The 14,556-nt window shown below is 43.9% G+C and overlaps 1 protein-coding gene and 1 non-coding gene across 2 annotated transcripts in view; one reads left to right on the top strand and one right to left on the bottom strand.

Annotated features, from left to right (window-relative positions):
- The window catches only part of Cmtm8 (CKLF like MARVEL transmembrane domain containing 8), a 99,540-nt gene that overhangs the window by 66,878 nt on the left and 18,106 nt on the right, over positions 1-14,556 (top strand). The window lies entirely within an intron of this gene.
- Positions 14,190-14,265, bottom strand: Trnaa-cgc (transfer RNA alanine (anticodon CGC)). Its single transcript has one exon. It is a non-coding gene; the product is annotated as a tRNA-Ala (tRNA).

The raw sequence follows: 14,556 nt of genomic DNA, 5'->3' as shown, positions 1-14,556 counted from the left end.
TCCAAAATGTATTGATAGAGAAGAGCCCAGAATCACTGGAAACTTCTACCAAATGTTTAAGGAAGCATTAACACCAGTCCTTCTCAAATTCTTAAAAAAAAAAAAAAAAAAAAAAAGGCAAAGAGGGACTGGGATTGTGGCTCAGTGGTAGAACGCTTGCCTAGCATGTGAGAGGCCTTGGGTTCGATCCTCAGCACCACATAAAAACAAATAAAGATATTGTGTCCAACTACAACTAAAAAATAAGTATTTTAAAAAATTTTAAAAGAAAAATAAAAAAGCAACAAAACACTTCCAAACTCATTCTATAAGGCCAACATGACCCTGATGCCAAATTAGACAGTATCTACTACGAGAGAATAACAGATTTTATTCCTAATTAATATTGATAACAAAAATCCTCATCAAAATACTAGCAAACCAAACTCAACATGGTAAAGAGATGATACATCATAACCAGGTGGAATTTACTACTGGAATGCAAGGATAGTTCAGTGTGTGAAAATCAGTTTATATACTATATCACATTAACAGATGATAAAGAAAAACTACATGATCATCTCAATTGATGCAGAAAAGATTTGACAAGATTCAACACCCTCTTATGATTTAAAAAAACAACTAGGAATAGAAGAAAATTACCTTGACATAATAAAGCCCATGTATGACATGCCCGTAGCTAACATACTCAATGGTGAGGCATGGGAAGCTTTTTGGCTAGGATTAGGAACAAGAAAAGGATACCTACTCTCACCACCTCCGTTCAACACCGGATTGGAATTCCTAGCCAGAGCATTCAGGCAAGAGAAGAAATAGAAGGCATATAAATGGGAAAGGAAAAAATAATTATCTCATTTTATAGGTGACATGATCAAATGTAGAAAATCCTAGAACCCCAAGTGTGTGTGTGGGGGGGGTATTAGAATAATAAATGGAATCAACAATTTTGCATAATATAATACAAATTCAACACACAAAAGTCGGTTGGCATTTCTATACACTAACAATGAGGAAATTAAGAAAATAATTTGATTTACAATATAATCAAAAAGAATAAAACACTTTGGAATAAATACAACCAAGGAGACAAAAACTTGTACACGGAAAGCTATGAACAATGCTGAAAGCAATTAAAGGAGTTGTAAATAAATGAAAAGACCTTTTATATTCATGCAGTGGAGGGTTCAATGTTGTTAAAATGTCTCTGCCACTAAAAGCAACCTACAGATTAAACACAATCCTATAAAAATTGCAAGCGCATGTTTTGCAGAGATAGAAAAGAGTTCTGAAATTTATATGGAACCAAAAAAATAGAATACCCTGGAAAACTGAAACAATGATGAGAAAGAGCACAATGCCATAGACCTCACACTTCCTGATTTCAAAACATGTTGCAAAGCTACAGTAATCAAAATAGTGTGGCACTTGTATGAAGACAGACATATAAACCAGTGGTGCCAAGTAGAAAGCCCAGAAATAAATCCTCATTTATTTAGTCAAATAATTGCTGGAAATTGGCCATTTATGATCAATGTGTCATTTATGGATGATAGAGCATTTGGAAAATAATCCATATGGGAGAATGGACAGAGGTGCCAAGGGAAAGGACAGTCTTTTCAACAAATGATGTTGGGAAAACTGGATATCCATCTGCAAAAGAATGAAATTGAGCCCTTGTCTCACCTCATATGTAAAAATTTACTCAATATGGATTATAGACCTAAATATTAAGACTTGAAACTCCAAAACTCCTAGAAGAAAAACATAAGAAAAAAAAACTTAGCATAATTCACAATAGCCAAGATGTAGAAACAACTTAAATGAACATCAACAGATTAATGGATAAAGAAAATGTTGTGGGTACACACACACACACACACACACACACACACACAAAGAGTGGGGGGGATTATGAGAGAGAGAATATTATTGAGCCCTAAAAAGGGAAGGAAATTCTATCACAGGCTACAACGTGGATGAACCTGGAAGGCATCATGCTTAGTAAAATGAGCCAGTCATGGAAAATCAAATGCTGCTCGATTCCATTCAAATGAAAAAATTTAAAGTAATCAAACTTTTAGAAACAGAAAGCAGACTGGTAGTTTCCAGGGACCGGGGGAAAGGGGGGCTGATATTCAGTGGGTATACAGTTTCAACTTTTCAAGTTGAAAAAGTTTTAGAGATTTGTGGCACAACCGTGTGCACACAGTTATTACTGCTATGCTGTATATTCTCAAATGATTCAAATAATACATTTTATGTTGTGTGTTTTGACTGCACACACACGGAGGTGATTCATGAATGAAAAGGAGAAAAGAGAAGCACTTAAATCCCGAAGCAAGTATTAAATGATCTGGAGGATTCGAGCAAAGTCTGGATTATGAAGTTCAAACCCTACAGAGGTACAGCAAGAAGTTGTCCCTGTGGGACTGGATTTGATGCAGCCTATTGCAGTAGACACAAGGCTAAGGCTGGGCCCTGGGTTCTAGTTCTGCCTTCCATGGACCTGCCGTGGGGATAGCTATCTCTGTGGGCATCAGCATCCTCACGTTGTACATGAGGAAGTAAACGGTGCCCTGGGAGACCCAAGGGAGAGAGGTGAGGCTTCTTACTTAGCTGGAGAAGAATCTCAAGCAAAATCAGAGTAGAAGAGTAGATAGAGGGCCGAAGGGGACAGGGGCTTGGGGAAAGGGCACAGAATGGGAAGTAGAAACCTGGCCAACAGAGTGAAGGACTTGGGGAAATTGCATGAGCCTGAGCCGCTTGGGGCAGCACCTCTATTGCTGCTCGGAGCACCCACAGAGGCCTCGGTCCATCTCGAGTCTGCACCCAGCAGCCGGCCTCTGAAAATAGAACCCTTTCAATGGGGCTTCTGAGTACCTAGAGGGCAGGGATGCTTCATGAGACCACCTTGGTTGTCGATTCTCAACCTCTGTTGCACCTGGGAGGAGAGTGAATTTCCCCATCAGGTTCATGGCACCAGACCCACACTGACCCTTGAAAGGCTTCTTGTTTCATTTGTTGCCTCTTAACCTTATCCCATTCAGCCAGCCCCGTTCCCCACGGACTACCATTAATATGTGTTTGATGTATGTGCAGTTGGTATGTAAAACGAGGTGGTTTAGAATGTGTGTGATTTAAATTTACCTAGGGAATAGCAGCCTACATCAGGAGTAGATAAGCTTTTTGAATAAAGGACCAAAGAGCCGGCCATGGTGGCACACTCCTGTAATCCCAGTGACTCAGGAGGCCGAGGCAGGAGGATCTCGAGTTCAAAGCAACTCAGCAACTTCGCAAGGTCCTCAGCAACTCAGTGAGACCCTATCTCTAATAAAATATTAAAAAGGGCTGGGGATGTGGTTCGGTGGTTCAGGGTCCCTGGGTTCAATCCCTGGTACCAAAATAAATAAATTAATTAAATAAAGAGCTAAAGAGTAAATATTTTAGGCTTCATGGGTTGTGTTGTCTCAGTTGCAATTGCCTAACTGGGCTACTGTAGCACAGAAGCAGCCAAAGATATTTGTAAAAGAATGAGCCTGACAAGTGTTGTAATAGAATTTTAATTGTGGACACCAAAATTCAAACATTGTTTAAGTTTTGATATGTCACAAAGAACTCTTCATTGGATTTTTCTTTCAACTATTGAAAAATATAAAACCATTGTTAGGTTGCAGACCATGAAAACAGGTCATGGCGTGATTTGGCCCATCAAGTCTGATGGATCATTCCCCATGAGCTCCTTGCTTCTCAGTAGATGGACCAGCAGCAGGGGACATCACCAGGGAGCTTGTTAGAAATGCAGATGCTCAGGGGGCTGAGGTTGTGGCTCAGTGGTAGAGTGCTTACCCAGCTCTGGGTTCATTCTTCAGCATCATATAAAAATAAATAAATAAAATAAAGGGATTCTGTTCAATTACAACTAAAATAACTATTTAAAAAAAAAAGAAATGCAGATGCTCAGGCCACAGACCTACTGGGTCAACTTTGCATTTTAATAAGAACCCCGGGTGATTTGCCTGCACACTCCTCTTTGGGAAAGGCTACCTCTCATATTTTTCCCTTTCTCATTTAGTTGCTGCTTCAAAGATCTAACTATGCTGCTGGTTGCATTTCTAATGCATTGCTTCTAACTGTAGCATAAGATTTCTCCTTTACACCTTGAGGAAAAAGCAAAACTTTGGAGACATTAAAAAATGAATGGTTGCCAGGGGCCCGGAGGTCTTGCAGGTTCTTGCTCCCCCAGCCCCTGGCCATTTTAGGAAGAGAAGGGGAAGTCACTGGGGCCTTTGAGAGCCGTGTCTCTGAAGTGCCTGCCTGCTCTCCTGGCAAGAGCACAGTTCTGCTGTGCTCTGCCCAGCAGGGGAGCCGGGAAGCTTAACCAGGGTCAAGGATTCCGTCCTGCCAGGGCTTCTGTGTCTGAGATGGAGGGAAGGACAGGCCTGATTTGGTCTCCCGAGACTCTCTCGAGTCTTCCCACTTGGTGCCAAGCTGTGCCCTCCACACCTGTTCCCAGATGTTTCCCAGAGTGCCCATTATGATTTATGACTCTCAAATTTCTTTTTGATTGGAACCAAAAGGGCACCATAACCCAGGAATGACAGAGCCGAGAACGGCCATGAAAAGGAGCGTAAATTCCTACAAGGCAGATGTGTCTGCCAGGGCCCTGGCAGCTCCCAGGACGCAGCGTGATGGGAAGTCAGAACTCCACTCAAAGATGCGGCTGTCTTCCTTCCTGCACTTGGAGGCAGTTAAACATCCAGATGGCGAATAGACCAAGGGAAGGACTTTAGAAAAACAGTAACTCTACAGGGCTGGAGAGCCTCTTCAAATGCAGGGGAGGGGCAGATGCTCCCATCTTTGATGGAGGGAAGTACTCCATGATCCTTCTTGTTTGATTTTTTTTACTTTAGTTCTTTTGAGATGGACTCTAAAGGGTGGCTGAGATTGACTTTTGCCACCTGCACTGTTTACAGTGTCTAAACCTTTTATATGACCACCGTCTCTCCCTGGTGCCCAAGAGTAGGACAGAGGTGGAACTATCCCCAGTAGAAGCGAGCTCTTATCTCCAGGGGACCAGTGATAAACTGGAGTCTGCAGAAATCAAGACTTGTATGTTTAAGATGTTACCTTGTCCTCAAAGGGACTATGGAGCCCGGCCCGGTGGTGCATGCCCATGCCTGTAATCCCAGCAGCTTGAGAGGCTGAGGCCGGAGGATCGCTAGTTCAAAGCCAGCCTCAGCAAAAGCGAGGCGCCAAGCAACTCAGTGAGACCCTGTCTCTAAATAAAGCACAAGATAGGGATAGGGATGTGGTGTGGTCGAGTGTCCCTGAGTTCAATTCCTGGTACCCCCCCAAAAAAGAGGAGGGACTGTGGACCTGTGGGTCATCCCTGGAGACTCTGTGGTATAAAGTAGCCTTTGGATTTGGCTTTAGGTGAGGCTCCACCAGCTTCATAGAATGTGGTTCTAAATGGAGGCCTTTCACTGCCAGGAGCCTCGGTTCCCCTCTCTAAAATGGGAATTCTCATATTTATCTCTACGACGGTTCTCTGCCTAAATGAGATGGGAGGGATGCAGTTGGTAATTCCATGTGCAAATGCTAATGTTATTGTTGGCAGCAAGATGACAGATGTGGTTATGGCATTAAGGGTCTCTGTCCCTCGTAGAAGTGGAAGAAGTTGTTTCGTGGTGCCTTGTCTCCCCCTCACTGCTTTCTACAAGCCTTGTCCCATAAGCCTTTGTCTCTCTTCTGTTCCTTAAAACATACCTGTCTCCCATATCCTCACTTCACCAAAACCATTCAGAGAGGGAAAGTGTTGAAAGAATCTGGTAGAGCCGGAAGGCAGGTTGGCATCTGACCACAGATGACTCCGTCCAACCCCCCCACACACAGAGACATCCCTGGGATATCACCAGATCCAGAGCCCTCCCTCTAGGAGTGTTGTGACCACACATTTCTATTTTCCTCCAGACTCTGTTTGGCTTGGGCTGTCTGCTGTATTGACATCGGTGGCCAGGACTGTAAACCAAGTGTTTGTGGAAGATTCATAGGGAAAACTGAGATGACCTGTGCTCTTTAGGAGGCCTGAGAAGATCTTTAATCTGGGTTATTGGCTCTCGAGATCCCTCTTAGGTCCCTGGTGCAGGGAGTACCCTGTGGAAAGGAGGGAAGAAAGGTTGGGCCAATCCAACTGGAGCTGCCTGGATACCTGGGAGAACCTTGCCAGGCCTTTGCCCCAAAGGTGCTGATTTGGGAGGTCTGGGAGGAGCCTGCAAGTCTGCGTTTCCGACAGGCGGTGGGTGACTCTGATCCGCTGGTCCAGGACCACACACTTGGAGAAGCAAGGCTAATTGCAGCTTGCCAGCCAAATCCAGCCTGCCACCTGTGTTTGTAAATAAAGTTTTGAGTGGAGCACGGTCACTCCCATGCATTCCCACATGGTCGGTGACTACTTCCCTGCTACAGTGGCAAAATGAGTAGCTGTGACAGAGACCATATGGCCCACAAAGCCAGAAATATTTACTGTTTGGCCCTTTACCGAGAAAGCTTGCCAACCTCCACTGTAGAGGTTCCTCAACTCCCCGAGCCCCGAGGTTCTGATTATAGGCACAGTACCCCCCCCACACTCCCTGCTTTCGTTCACTGGCTGAGTACTCTAAGACCCTCACCACCAAGACACCAGCTCTGCTAAGCATTGGATCATGTTTCCTGGAAGAAATAAACACAAGGACTAGTAATTACTGTTGCTTAACCTAGATTTTTGTAGATCACAAAACACCTTCAGACCCTGCGGCAACCTGGACAGTGCTGTATCCATCTCTTGGCGGTACAAACCGAGGCTTAGAGGAGAAAGATTACCCAGGGTCACAGGACGTATTTGTGACAATCCCAGGTCTCCTATCCTTTCTACTGCCTACCACGCTGCCTCTTATACACAACACAAAATTGGATGGTATTTGGTTTATTCATGGCCTATCACAATGTAGCATGTTACCTCAAACTCCATGGCTTAAAACAACAGTGGATATTTATTATCACTCCTGGTTTCTTTGGGTTAGGGATTCAGAAGCAGGCTGGCTAGGCATTTCTGCCTCAGGTGGTTTCCTGAGGCTCAGTCAGACAGCAGCCAGGGCTGTACTTATTGAAGACCCGACTGGTGCTTCACCCATGCGGCTGGCAGGCTGGTGCAGGCTGTTGGTGGGAGGCCTCGGATCCTTCCCCGGGGGCCTCTGCTCAGGCTGCTTGTGTTTCCTCACAACATGGCAGCTAACTTCCCCAGACCCAGTGATCCAAGAGCCAGACAGCCAGGCGGACACTGAGTCTTCATTCAGACCCAGCCTCCCAAGTCACATAGCATCGTCTCTGTCACATTCTCTTCATCAGAGGCAAATCGTTTAGTCCAGCCCACATTCAAGAGGAGTGTCAGAGAATTTATAGACATTTAAAAACCCACCCAGTGTGCAGATTTCCATTTCACTGTCTGCTGGGAATGTCAGGGTCCCGTGGTATTGCCCCGGAGCTGGCCTTCAGTTGATCACAGAACGTCAGACTGAAGACCTAAGCCAGAGCCAGCTAAGTCACAAATGACTGGTAGTGTCTAGGCTTCAAGCTTCTTCTGCCTGGAGCACCCAAAGGACTCCAAGGTGGGACTTGAGAAAGGGTCAGAGAGGGCCAAAAGGACACACCCACCCTTGTGGCATGCTTGAAAGTGGGAAGAAGTCCGTAGGCTTGAAATCACCCAGGTGACTTGGATGTGCTCCTCCTAGGTGCTGGGCACCCCCCCTCCCATTGGTTTCTTAATCCTCCCTGTTTCCCAGACTGGCAAAGCAGAGGCCCAAAGAGCCATGTGCCAGGCCTGAAGCCTCCAGGCTGCCCTGGTCAATGCTCCGCACGGTTCTCCCATAGAGCATTAAACACGTTTTTGGTGAAAACTCTGCAGGGCTCAAGGAGGAGGCTGTGAACGTGTGGATGGAATTTGCCCTTCCAAGTCTTTGTGTTAATTCATCCTTATCTTAGCCAGCTGACTGCGTCTGGTGTCAGATGTGTTTCCAGGCAACGTCTGGGACTAATGGGGGAGAGTCAAGTTTATTCTTCCACATCCTGCCAACTCTGTGCGATGCACCTTCCACGTAGGAACGCATCCAGACCAGTGCTGATCTCTCCGTGGAGCAGCGGCCAGCCAGAGCGCCTTTATAAACAGTGTTTGGACACCCTCTAGTGGATAAGCGGGGATGCTCACCACGCTTGCTGAATAGAACTAGCAGCCGGGACCAGAGGGGACCACTGGCTTAAAGATCCTCTTGACTCTATGAAGCGAATACCCAGCAGATGTAGGCGGAGGGCGGCTTGAGGATCACGTGGTTCCTTGATGATCCTGGAAAGGGATACGCTCTTGTCTTGCATCTTCTCCAGCATGATGACCTAATTAACCTGGTTTGTTTGAAAAAAAAAATGCAAGAAATAAAAGCAAATGATTACACACATTTGTATGTGTGAATATTTCTGGATGCAGAGAGTATGTGTGATGGTAAGCAAGAATTGGCAGAAATGTTTTTAGGCTATAAAATAAAATATAAAGAAATGTTTTTAGGCTTTGTGGCCCAGAAGCTTTGTACTCTGCCTTTTTAGCCTCCAAACAAGCATAGGTACTATATAAATGAATGAGCATAGCTATGTTCATTGTCTACGTAAAATAGGCAGTGAGCTTCATGTGTCATGGGCCATAGTTTGTCAACTCCTGGTGAAGAAGAAAAAACTGAATCATGTTTGTCTCTCACAGTGGATGGTAAATTTCTCAAGTGCACGGACCCTGTGTCTCACTCACCTTTGTCCCCGTGCACCCAGCCCTGTTCCCAGAGGCAGCAAGTAGTCAAAAGTTGCTGGTCCAAAATTGCCTTTATGTCAACCTCTGTTATACATGAACTTTTTTTTTTTTTTAAGAGAGAGTGAGAGAGGAGAGAGAGATAGAGAATTTTTTTTAATATTTATTTTTTTTAGTTCTCAGTGGACACAACATCTTTGTTGGTATGTGGTGCTGAGGATCGAACCCGGGCCGCACGCATGCCAGGCGAGCGCGCTACCGCTTGAGCCACATCCCCAGCCCCTATACATGAACTTTCTTTGAGGACTTCCTGGCATTTTTTTTGAAGAAAGAGCCTCATGCTTTCTGAACTGGATGTTAAATGATCAGAGAAATAGGACTAAGTGCCCTCCCCGTTTTCTTTCTATCTGTCTCTATTTAAAGTGAACCAACATGCTACCTGAGAGATCACTAGATAAAAAGGCCTTGTGATAATCAGCTTGATCCCATCTGAAGAGGCCATTCCTTGGGTTTAGTAGCAGTGGATAGCTTTGGGGAATCTTGTTTTGCAAAACCAGGGGTAGTTTGCCCTGAAGCATCTGCTATTTTCACTAGAACCTACTTATGCCCACAGATTTGCACTGGGGTGGGGGCTGGCTGGAGCATTCTAGGTAATGCTACATTCCTAACACAACAAGAAAACAGCAGGAGGGTTGGGGATGTGGCTCCATGGTAGAGTGCTTGCCAAGCATGCCGGAGGCCCTAGCTTCACTCCCCAGTAAACTGAAAGAGAGAAACAAGCAAGCAAATAAATGAGCAGGAGTCAGCTTCTCGGCCTCACACACCAACCTCTTCAGCACTGTACCTGGCTATTCCTAGAAGGTAGTTTTATGGTCTGCCAAATTGTGCAGTTTTTTTAGTTATTAACAATAGCTATCATCAGTAGAGCATATTGTCTCATCACGTGGATTTTGGAAAGTGCTTATTATCCCAGAACTATATAGATGAGCACAGAAAAGTTCAACAGAGCATGACGTTGCTATTCTGTTGCATGAGAGCTAAAAAGCTTGGACTCTGTTGTTGGGTGTGCTTCCGTTTCCCCATCTAAAACAATCATGATTGAAGTTGTTTCAGGGGACAAGCTATGAGGTTCAAATGAAGCACTTACCTACACTTTAGAAGAGATTGTGCTGTTGCCTGGGGTTTGATTCCATAAAAAGTGCTTGGCAAATATTGGTTGAATAAATAAGTTATTTGCTAGTCGCACACTGAGAATTCAAAGCCTGAAGCTTTCCACTAGCCAGATACCCTTGACATTATACCATTAAACCAAATAGCAACAGAGAACATGGTAACCATAGCACTGAGGCAGACCTGTGGCATTTAGCATGTCTTCACTGGGCAGGGACAGGAGCTGAGGGTCAAACATCCCCAGCTCACTTACATTGAATCTTGTTGCTAGTACTGCTCACCAAAGAACCCTCAAGATCATTCTGTACATCCAGCATGGTGGAAATAGGTAAGATTTGCAGGTTCCATACAGGTGTGAAAAGCTTGAGTTAGAGAAATATTAAGTGTTTAACCTGAGAAAGGAAGAGGGAAAGCACACCTAACAGTCATAATAAACCTTGGTAATAACTTTAGAAAATAATTGGACATGGTGCCACACATCTGTAATCCCAGCTGCTTGGGAGGCTGAGGCAGGAAGATCACAAGTTCAAGGCCAGCCTCAGCAACTTATTGAGGCCCTAAGTAATTTAGCAAGATCTTGTCTCTAAATAAAATATAAAGAAGGACTGGGGATGTGGCTCAGTGGTTAAGCGCCCCATGGGTTCAATTCCCATAACCAGTAAATAAATAGATAGATATTAATTCCCAGTACCAATAAATAGATAGATAGATAGATAGATATCCTTAGAAAATAGCGATAACTGGCATAGCACCTCACTCATACCAAGCACTGTTGTGTACACATTGCTCAACTCAATTTCCACCTCCCATGACCCGGTGAGGGAAACTTCTGTAGTACATTCTCTAGATGAGGAAACTAAAGCTCAGGGTAGCAACTTGCCTGAGGGCAGGGAATGTGAACTCTGCTTGTTGGTCTGCGGTTACCCTGCGTGGTAGCACCTCCCCCTTCCCCCAAAGCCAGAGAGGAAGGAAAATGAAAGAAAGCATCAATAAAGAAATCAAGATGTCCTTATGAGTCAAGATAGCATTGGACCGATAGATGCTACTGGGCCCATGTTCTGCTCTGACCATTGACCAGCTCTGTCACCCTAAGCTGGTTGCTGCTGAAAATGGCCTCCACTTCCCAGCAACTATAAAACAAGGAGCTAATCAAATTCCAGGGGAAACACTATTGGGCCCTTGAACCACGCATGGAGTAAGTCTTGACTTGAGGAAATAGTGCCATCCTTGGAGACTGGTGTCAGAAGCCAAGCATGGGTCAGCCTCCTCCAAAATTGGACTTCCGCCCGGCCTTTTGTCTCTGAGGTCGGGACTTACAGGATACACACATTATGAGCTAGGGGTCTCTCAGAGATTTGCTCCTTCTACCCTCAAAATTTTGCTTGATTAACTCCTTTTCACCTATTTAAATCTCAAACTTCCTTCAACCGTCCAAATGATGGGGTCCTTGTACTTTGCAATTCCCACATCAACCTTGTTTCTTCTTATAGACTCATCACAGTTTGTAATTAGATATTGATTGATGTAACTCCTCTGGGGGCAGCAACCATGTCAGTTCCCCGCCAGCTTTGCACTGCCAGTGAGAACTTGGTAAGAATTTTGAATGAATGTATGTGGCCATATGTTGACCATCTTAAACACAGGTCAGGAGAAGAGCAGCCAGGCAGAGGAATGTTGGTTGGTTCTCATGGTGGGGTACATCAAAGTAAAGCTACAATAGCTGATTTCCAATGCCACTTCATTGAAATGAATCAGTAATGATAATATGACTTAAGGTCCAAAGAGTTACTTTAAAAGTATACTGTTCTCAAGCTCACACCTGGAACCCTGCAGTGCCTCTGAGCAAAATTTACTGGGAACACTGGTACTTGGCTCCTAGAGAGCATTGTCAAAAATCACCTGTTTTCAAAGCTGAGGGGTAGGTCTACTAAAGGTGCTCCTGTCAATCAAAACTAATCTCAGAAGTAAATCAGCTTCATGTGGCATTTCCTGCCCCACCAGCAGTGCCGAGAAAACCCGTGTGAGTGGTGTTTGAATATGAATAAATCCCACCATGAGTGTACATCCTCATGTCTGTCATTTTAACACTACCATCAGATAAATCTGAGCAGCAGAATTGCTGTCACAAGCTTATAGACTTGACTCCTCAGGAAAGTCCTCAGGGACAAACTTGGTATCTCTTTTGGTATGGGTTTAAAAAATGTAAGATATCTGTTTCCTTAGTCCACAGAATGTTAGAATGAAGACGATCTGGACGTAGGTTATATACACAAAGAGAGGAGGAGGGCCGCTGGAATCCATTTACTGAGAACCATAGAGGTGACAGCTCATGTTTTTCAATTTTAAAAACTTTCTTCATAAACTGGGCATGGTGGTGCATGCCTATAATCCCAGCAGCTCAGGAGGCTGAGGCAGGAGGACCATGAGTTCAAATCCAGCCTCTGCAAAAGTGAGGTACTGAGCAACTCAGTGAGACCCTATCTCTAAATAAAACATAAAATAGGCCTGGGGATGTGGCTCAGTGGTTGAGTGCCCCTGAGTTCAATCCCCAGTACTCCCTCAAAAAAAAAAAAAAAAATTCTTCATAGAAAACCTGTACCATCAGAATAGAAGCAAGGAATCTCATCCTATAGGACAAGATGGTAATTGAAATATTTGATGTTTGCATTGACCCTGAATCATCAAAAGGAATTAGAAAAACTACATTTAATTTTAAAAGGGAGATAAAGAAAGGCATTTGACTGAGCTAATTGTCCTATTCAGGAGAGACATTGGAGAAGAAAGAAACTGATTAGTTCACTAAAAAATAGAAATCTCTAGCTGATAAAGGGTATCTACCATCTGTCAAAAAACAACAACATCGGGGCTGGGGATGTGGCTCAAGCGGTAGCACGCTTGCCTGGCATGCGTGCTGCCTGGGTTCGATCCTCAGCACCACATACAAACAAAGATGTTGTGTCCACCAAAAACTAAAAAATAAATATTAAAATTCTCTCTCTCTCTCTGTCTCTCTCACTCTCTCTTAAAAAAAATAACATCATCAAACTATTAAAAAATTAAAATAATAAAGATGATTACTATCACTTGTGTTCTGAAAGAAAGTTCTGGAGAGTCTAGCTAATGTAATAATGCAAAAAAATAAAAAAGAAGGAGGAGGAGGAGAGAAAGAACCCGTATAAATATTGGAAAGCATCAAAGCAGATGTCTTAGCCAGAAAAGTCCAGGGAATCAACTGATACCAGTAGATTGATAAAATACCTTTAGAACTAAAAGGTTTATCACAAGCAGCTATTCTCACCCCATATCTTCTTATTCCAGCATCCTCCCTTCCCAGAGGTAACCACGTGAGTCACCTCTTGCTTTATCCACATTCATACTTGTAAATAATATGTGAGCTGCTGTCTTTGGTTTTACATGATAACTGGTAACTTCCTATCACCTTTTGTCTTAGCTCAAACTGCCATAATGGAATGCCATAGACTCAGTAAGTAACAGGAATTTATTTCTCACGGTTCTGTAAACTGAAAGTCCAAGATCAATGTATCAGCAGGGCAAGTTTCTTTGAGTCACGGAGAGCTGCCTTCTTGTTGGGTCCTCACAGGGCTTTTCCTTGGTGCACGTGGTGGCAGCGGGGTGGGGACAACGAGAAGCCAACTCTTTGATGTCTTTCTTCCAAGGCCAGTAAATTCCACCATGAGTACACCACCCTCATGACCTAAGCCTAATTACCTCCTAAAGACCCACCTCCTAATACCATCACACTGGGAATTGAGGCTTCCACAAATGAAAGTTTCCAGAGACAAGCTTCAGGCTGTGGCATCATGTCTATCATTTTCCTTCTCCATGTTATCATTGAAGTCAATATTCAGTGTTTATTATCTTTATGCAAATATTAGAGCTTTTTAGTGAACAATGACTTTTTTGTGTGTATGTGATTCTGGGGATTGAACCTAGGAATGTTCTATCACAGATATACATACCCAGCCCTTTTTGTATTTTTATTTTAATACGGGTCTTGCAAAGTTGCCCAGGCTGGTCTTGAACTTGAAACCCATCTGCCTCAGCCTCCCAAGTAGCTGGGACTACAGGCATGCACCACTGCCCCCTGCCTTTCTTTTGTTTCATACTGAGATATATAATAGCATAGTGTCTCGTGTGTGTGTGTGTGTGTGTGTGTGTGTGTGTGTGTGTGTGTGTGTGTATGTAGTACTGGGAATTGAACCCAGGGCCTTGTGCATGCGAGGCAAGCACTCTACCAACTGAGCTATATTTCCAGCCTAGTATCATTTTTTTAAATTTGTTCAATTATCTTTGTAGTTAATGGTCTCTTTTTTTCCCAGTAGCCTCTCAATAACGTTTTCTGTAAGGTAAATCACACCAGATAACCAGAGTTCCAGTTTTTATCTTATGGTGAATTTCTCCTAAGGATCTCCCCTGGCTGCCATCTTAAACCTTTGCCTTTCTGGGAGGTTGAGTTTCCTATTGCCTTCTCTTTCTCTTTATTGGTTTCCTGCCTCATTTTGGTAGAGCAATTTCTCTAGTAGCTTCAGCAGGTAGAGAAAGGG

Source organism: Ictidomys tridecemlineatus, chromosome 2 (assembly GCF_052094955.1).
Source record: "Ictidomys tridecemlineatus isolate mIctTri1 chromosome 2, mIctTri1.hap1, whole genome shotgun sequence".
Lineage (NCBI taxonomy): Eukaryota > Metazoa > Chordata > Mammalia > Rodentia > Sciuridae > Ictidomys > Ictidomys tridecemlineatus.
Note: the sequence above shows the minus strand (reverse complement) of the source record. Positions and strands in the feature narration are given on the sequence as shown.